A 7,742-nucleotide genomic window follows, 5' to 3' on the forward strand; every position below is an offset into this window, starting at 1 on the left:
GGGCAGGGCGGCCCCGGGAAGCCGAGCAGCCCCGACGTCGACTGGCCCCCTCCTCCCGTCGTCCCCACCCCCGATCTGCCGCGCCACAAGCTGTCCCCACTCGGTCGCGGGGACAGCATAGCCCTGGCTGGGTGTCGGGCGCTGCCCCTCCTCACCGACGAGAGCGATCCCGGGGAGGGGCCGCGGCCCCACCTGCCCGCAGACTGGCCCGAAGGGCTCCGCTCCGTCGTGGGGCGGTGGTCGCTACGCCAACGCCTGGAGGCGCCGCCCTGCCCCTCCAGACAATGGGGACCCCAGCGGGGCCACGCCTGCAGGCGGACGGAGGCCCGGAGCCACACACAAGGCGGGGCGCCCCCCGCCCGCTAGCCCCGTCGGCGCCCGCGGCCCCGCCCGCCGCCCCCCGGCAGGGGGCTGCTGCCCCCGCCCGGCCCCTTCCGCCAGCCGCGTCCCTCTCGCTGTCCCCAGCCGGCCGCCACCTCCTCTGAGAGCCCCGCACCCACCTGCTCGGGCCCAGCCGCCTGGCCACACTCTGAGCACCAACAGACCCGGGCGCGCACAAAAGCGCCAAACAGCGGCACGTGACCCCCCTGCAGGGCTCCGCATTGGCTGAGAGCGGCGGCACGTGCCGGCCCCTCCCCCACAATCCGAGTGGGGTCCCGCCTCTTGGGACCCCGGAGCAGCTCGGGAACTGTAGTCCGGGCAGGTGGGGCAGAAGGACAATGCGAGGGGTGCGGGTGCTTGGGGGGCGGGAGACTCCCCAGTCTGGGGCGGGGTCGGCGGCGTGACCGTGGGACAGGGCGTTGCAGTGACCCCTCTAACTGGGTCTGAACCGGCCTTCCCGGTTCTAGGAAAAGGGCGGGGCAGAGCGGGGCTGGGGTCCCTCCCTACCTCTCAGACCTTGGCCGTCTGGACTCCGCCTCTGTCGAGCCACGTGCTCCGCATCGCCCCAAGGGCAGCACCCGGACGGGGCAGGGTCCCTTCTGATGCACCACTCGCACCTTCGCGCCAGACGCCCGCGCCCTTGTGACAGGACAATGCCACCACGCCCCTGCAGTCTCCCTGTCCCGAGCACCGTACCCCGGACACCCGCGAGCGTCACCTGTAGTGTGACCTGACCGTGGTCCCTAACCCACTCAGCCCTAACAGGTCACGGGCGTGGCCCTTTTTTCACTATGTGCGTTCTTGCTTGCCGGTGACCAGGGACCTGCGCGGGAAAGCGGGAGGCTCTGGAATCTGACCTCCTTTTGGTCTAACGAAGCCACTCGGTTTAAACGCGGACTCCATCTGTTCGGCCGAGCCTTTTGCGGATGGCAGGGAAGGCAGAGAGCGTGTAGACTGCTCAGACCGCATTAAGCGTTGCTTTTGTCCTTGGAGCACGTGCTCCCCAGAGCGGCGCTGGGCTCTTAAAGAAGCAAAACAAACAGAGCCTCAAGGTCACTGTTCCCTGGCTCGGGGAGATCAGAACCACAGCAGACGCGCAAAGAAAATGGGTCTGACCCTGGCTGTCTTGGAATGACTGTCCTCCTTTTCCCACAAAAAGAGGGAAAACACGGTCCCTGGTTCCCAGACCCCGCCTTCCATGTCCGTGTCGGGGACTCTTCCTCAGGTGGTGGTCGTTACACCAACGCACCTGCTCTGAGGCCCTAACGAGGCCGAACTGACTCCTCTATTTTATTGCGGGGCTCCGTCAGGACAGACCTACCCTAGAAAGCCTTGGGTGTCTAGTCGGTCACTAGGGATGCGCCGGCTGTGAGGTCCCAGTGCACAAAGCCGGCCAACGCAGTGCCCTGTTGCCTGAAATACGCTTGTCGGGCATTTTCTCCAACAATCGCTCTTGTGTGAGGTCGGCCCCTGGAAGTGGTTTTCGTTTAGCATGTGAGCAGGACCAAGAATAATTCACTCTGAGCCCAGACAAGCTTCTCTGAGACCAAACGCGGCTTCAAAATGGCCCGGTGGTCCCATCTGTCGTTTTCTGAGCGGAATCTCAGAAATCATTAGAGAAGTTGGAGAGGGACCGCTGTAAGGCTTCAAGGAAAAGCGACAGATAGGCAAGCAACGTGAGAAGGACGCGCAGGCAAGAGGTCCTTACTCCGGACTCAGGCTTTTATCTGGAAGTCTTTGTACTGGATCGGAGGTTTGCATAGACCAGTTCCACCCACTTGATGGCCCCCCCCCTTTTTTTTTTGATACAAGAAATTGTCACACAAAAATCTCGCATTTCTATTAATGTTGTGACAGGAAAGAAATATAAATCTTTCAAAACACTGATTATTTTAAAGCACTTACACCATTTCCCCCCCACCTTTTTTTCCCTCCCTAGAGCAGATGTCTGTTTCCATGGAAACCATAGCTAGCAACATAGATGTTAGAACTCATGCAGATTTTTAGTCTTTTTTAGCAATGCCACTTGGCTTCTGGGTGTGTCGTTAGATGCCTGGTCCTGCTAGTCTGTAACAATGGTTTCCCGAGCTGCTCATGGATGCTCGAGGACTCGGGGGGGCTGGGGTAAGATTTCCTCTAGAATGAGCCTGTGAATAAAAATGTGCTTTTGGGGCCAGCCAGGGGAATGGTAGTTAAGATGGCTGGGTCCCGCACGGCCAGCGGCACAGTTGGAGTCCTGGACCTGAGGACTGGAAAAGCACACTGAACACACGTGTGCGCATCACCAACATCCCGAGAGGAGAGTGGACAGGGGTTTGCGTGTGGCGTTCTCCCCCGGGGGTGCTTTCTCACTCTCCCTTTCTCTCTTTCTGTCTCCTGCTAGCACACATGCCCTATGACATACACACACACACAAAGGCTTGATGTGAATTGATCCTTGTTCTTTTTTTTTTTTTTTTTAAAGGAATTATTTATTTGACTTTTTAAAATTTGACCAGAGAGGGACAGAGAGAGAGAGGAAGCTGCCAGGTCCGGGACTTGAACCGCAGTCAGCCATGTGGGAGTTCAGTGCCCTTAACCACCACGCCACCTGCCAGCCGAGGGACTGCCTTTTGGAGAGCCAGACCCCAGCTATGTCACGGTTTCCTTGCAGGTAGCGGAAACAGTACATGGCCTGGCTTTCAGCTGAAAGGGTTTAGATGGCCCTTACGTGGCCTGGGCTTTCAGCTGTGAGGAGAGAAAGCGGCTTTGCCACTTCACTCTGAGGAGCAGGCGCTGTCCTCTCAGAGGCCTCTACAAGCTGGCGTGGAGTCCACTGCCTCCCGACGGTAGCAAGGAGTTCACACGCGCGTCCTGGAACTGCCTGTGTCTGCCCAGGAGAATTATTTTTGCCTCTGCTCAGATGGCCTGGTCGGATTGCTGTGGAGCTGGCCGTGGCTACGGATTAGCGCAAAGTGAAGTCGAGACGTGGCAGGCATCCAGCTCATTTGATCTGTGTAGACAGCTAGAGAGAGCACTTCAGGCTTCAAAGTCTAGAAGGGCTGTCTACACTGATCAGACGAGCCGGGCTGTTGTCGGATCTCTCCTGGAGAGCGCGGGGCAGCCTTTGTTGGCCTTGTTTGGGGGCTGCAGGAGTTGTCTCCCACACAGGCGCCCCAGAGTTCCACGGCACGTACGGGCCTCCCTGGGCCGTCAAGGGTGTGGTGGGAGTTTGCTCATGGTCCCCAGATCCTCAGGAATCGTGCTCCACTGCTCCTGGCCCTGTTTAGCCTGTGACAGCCAACCTGCAGGTCTTATCTCCCTCACTAGACCTCGAGGTGCTAGAGGCAGACCTGGCCTGGCCTGGAAGGGCGGGGCCTAGACATCAGGCAAGAGCAGCCTTCTCTTCCGCCATGTTGGACCCGTGCCCTGTGGGGTGCTGGGACGAAAGGACCTAATGTGTGACAGTGCGCGTGCCCTGCACACCGTCTGCAGCAGCTTGCTGGCAGTCACTGCTGTGGGCGCCTCCTGACCGCTGCATCGCCGAAGGAGTGAATGACAAGTACGACTTCACCCTGTGACTGGTGGGAGTGAGTCCCTGGTTCCTTTTCCCATGGGATATGTTTTTCCTTACTTTTTACCGGGGCATGCATGCACACCAGAGTGAGCCTGAGAGGAGAAGGGAGCACCCTCCATGGGGAATGGTCATGCCACAGTCCCTTCTCCCCCCTTTGCCCATCCTGTCAGAATTTGGGGCATGCACGCACACGCGTCTGACGTCTTTCTCAAGCTGCTGGGTCCAGACTCAAACCAGCGGGTTGGTCAGGTGGGATCCAGCTGCCTTAACTACCTGGCCGTGGAGCCGTCCACCATGGGATGTTTTTGTCAAAATTCAAGCAGGTGGCCCGAGGGTTAAGGCACTGGACTCTTACATAGCCAAAAACGGTTTGAGCCCCAGACCAGTGGCTTGGCTTGACAAGCACGTCAGGCCGTGTGTGTGCGTACTCAGAATCCCTAGAGAATGGAGAAGGGGCTGTGGCATGGCCGTCCCCCCGGGGTGATTCTCCGCTTCCCCTTGCTCTGGCTCTCTCTGGTGAGTGTATGCGCTCTATGACAAAAACTTAAAAAAAGGAAAAAAAGTTCAATTAATTCAAAAAGTTGAATAGATAATACATTCATGTGGTTTTAAAATAAAGTACAGGGGCCAGCAGGTGGTATGGTGGTGAGAGTGCTGGATTCTCACATGACTGATCACAGTTCAAATCCCAGACCTGTTGGCTTGCTTTCTCACTTTCTCTCTCTCTCATGCTCTATAGCAGATTAAAATAAATAAATAAAATTTAAAAATTGAATAGATAATTCTTTTTAAAAAGTATAAAAAGTTCTCCTCCTCTATTTCTTTTTTTTGGAGAGGTTTTTGCTATAGGGCACGTGCGCTCGCCAGACAGACAGAGAGAGACAGAGAGATAGAAAGCAAGAAATCACCCCCCAGGGGGGATGGCCACACTGCAATCCCTTCTCCTCCATTCTCCTCTCAGGATCTTGGGCACGCATGCACACGTGCCCGGGGTGAGTTTAAGCCACCGGGTCCGGGACGTGAACCGCGGTCGACTACGTGGGAGTCCAGCGACATAGCCATTATGCTAATTGCTGGTCCCTACCTCCTCTATTTCTTTTTGAAGAGGTTTTTGCTACAGGGCCCATATGCTCGCCAGAAAGACAGAGAGAGACAGAGAGATAGAAAGTGAGAAATCACCCCCCAGAGGGGATGGCCACGCCACAATCCCTTCTCCATTCTTCTCTCGGGATCTTAGGCACACACACACAAGTGCCGGGTCCAGGACTCAAACCATGGTTGGCTACATGGGAGTCCAGTGACATAGCCATTACTCCAACTGCTCCCTTCTCCATTTCTATTTGCCAAGTTTTCTACCCCTCTCCTCTACGATTGCTGTTTTCAATTTTCTGTGTATCTTAGAGTTTTTTTAAGTGCACACAAGCAAATTTGTAGATACGCCTAATTTTTTTTAGAGATTTTTGCCTTAGGGCGTGTGTAAAAGACAGAGAGAGACAGTGAGAGGGAAAATGAGAAATCACCCCCTGGGGGGATGGCCACACTGCAACCCCTTCTCCTTCATTTTCTTCCCAAGATCTTGGGCACACATGTGAGCACACGCACCCAACATGAGTTTCAAGTCACCAGGTCTGGGACTTGAACCACGGTTGGCCATGTGGGAGTCCAACAACATAATCGCTATACCATCTGTTGCCCCTTCCCCCTCTTTTTTTAATATGCCAGAGGGTGTGCGTACTCACCGGAAAGAGAGAGGAGGAAGGCAGCACCCCCCAGTGGGGTGGCAACACCAGAATCCCTCTTGCTCTGTCTTCCCCTGTCAGGATTCTGAGCACGCACACACAAGCCTGAGCATGTTTCTTAAGCCGCTGGCCCAGATTCCAACCGTGGGGTCGGCCACGTAGGATCCAGGCTGCAGGGCTAGCCCATGGCTGTGCGTTCTCACCCGCCATGTCTCATACAAGTGCTAGCCTACTGTAAGGCTCGGCAGTTTCCCCTCACCGCGAGGTCGCCTGGCCCCCGCCCCGGCCAGTCCCAGGTTTCCTTCACCTGGTAGCCGTAATTTAGCCAGCCAGCGCCCTACCACGGCGCTTAGGTGGTTCCCAATCGTTCGCTGTTCCAATGCCGGCTGTGCAGACGGCATTCCCATGTGGGTGAGCATCTCCAGACGATCAGTTCCTGGTGGAGGTATTACAAGGTCAAAAGGCAAACGCATGTGTGATTTGGATAGTGCCAAATTGCCTTCACAGGATCACGCCAGTTCAGCGCTAACCAGGTGGTGTTTTGTTATCCCGGTTCATTCAAAAATGGTTGGAAAGCCTTTGTCCCTAGAAATTTCAGGCAGTAGGGAAAAGGAGGGGGTGGACCAGAAATCCCAAGACAGACGTAGCTGTCAGTTCTGTCTATATTAACGACGCCTATAAATACCTGCCAGGCGGGTGCTGATCGAGCAGCACCGGACCTGCCCCCAGCACTGTCCCAGTCCCTCTTGTGGAAGGCTCCCGATGTCACTGTGCCACTGGAAGCTTTTTGAAGGCAGGGTCTTTTTTTCTTTTTCTTTTCTTTTTTTAGGTTTTTATCATAGAGTACATATGCTTGCTTGAGAGAGACAGAGAGAGGGAACATGAGAAATCACCCCCAGGGAGATGGCCATGTTGCAATCCTTTCTCCTCCATTCTCCTCTCGGGACTCTGGGCATGCACACATATGCACCTGACTTTCAGGCCCGGAACTCGAACTGCACTGTTGGCCATGTGGGATCCAGTGCCCTGACCGCCACGCCACCTCCTGGCCCCTGAAGCAGGGCTTTCTCGATCACCATAGCCCACTGCTCTTCCCACAATGCCTGACAGAAGCCTGGCATATTTGATTTAATTTTAAGACACCTCCCCCCACACACATTTGTGTATCTTTGAAGTCAGTTCATAGTCAATAAATAGCATGCAGTAATTTTTTTTTTTTTTATTACCAGAGTGTGCATGTGCTTGGCAGAGAAAGAGACGGAAAGGAGAGGGAGAGACCCCCCATGGAGCGCGGTCTCACTGCAGTCCCGTCCTGTTCCTCCATCCCGTCAGGACAGGCACCTTGTATGTTTTGCAAACTGCAGGCAGTCCTGTGGGATCCGGCTCCCTTACCCACCGAGCCGCAGGGTCAGCCCGTGTGCTGTAATTATTGACAGCGTCGTCCTTAGTGGCACTGTCCAGTCGATGAGCTGTGGTCGGGCGCCCACATCACAGAGGTGTGAGCGGAGTGAGGCCGAGAGTCGCTGCCTCTGTTCAACCCCGCCCCCCTGAAGTCCACGCTTCCTCTCATGACTGCTTGCAGTAGGGGTGTTCCTCCACCTTCCTCTTGGGCTCCCGACTCCTCCTCAATGCTCAAATCGCATTTCCAATGAGAGACCTCCTAGAGGACATCTCAGGATGTCCACAACCCTAGGGGACCCCCCACCGAACTGACATTTTCCTGCCACCTGCTCTGGCTTCCCCCATTAAACTAGTGGCTCTGCCAGACTCGGGTCCTCCAGGTTTAAAACAGCACTGACCCGCCACTTCTCTTTCTCAACACAGCAGGCCCTGGTCTGGATGCTCCATGCTCCGGGCTTACTTGGTCCTCACCACGAACTGGGGAGGCGTTTTGTACGTTTTGCTATGGGAGGTGGCCTTGTCACAGTCCCTTCTCCTCCATTCTCCTCTTGGGACTTTGGGCGCACACAGACCCACACCTACGCGCGCGCGCACACATACACACACACACACACACACACACACACACACGGTGTGATTTTCACGCTGCCAGGTCTGGAACTTGA

The 7,742-nt window shown here is 55.9% G+C and overlaps 1 protein-coding gene across 3 annotated transcripts in view; it reads right to left on the reverse strand.

Moving 5' to 3' along the window:
* The window catches only part of STMN1 (stathmin 1), a 7,563-nt gene extending 6,588 nt beyond the window's left edge, over positions 1-975 (reverse strand). The window contains exon 1 of one of the 3 annotated variants that reach the window (XM_006159423.3): positions 889-975. The gene's annotated coding sequence lies outside the window, so the exon portion shown is untranslated. Of the gene's footprint in view, positions 1-155; positions 280-500; positions 608-888 lie in introns of those variants that run through there. The other 2 variants (XM_006159422.3, XM_006159425.3) reach the window with 2 other exon arrangements.
* Positions 976-7,742: the final 6,767 nt, after the last annotated feature.

Source organism: Tupaia chinensis, unplaced genomic scaffold (genome assembly GCF_000334495.1).
Source record: "Tupaia chinensis unplaced genomic scaffold, TupChi_1.0 Scaffold000628_1, whole genome shotgun sequence".
In the NCBI taxonomy this organism is placed as follows: domain Eukaryota; kingdom Metazoa; phylum Chordata; class Mammalia; order Scandentia; family Tupaiidae; genus Tupaia; species Tupaia belangeri.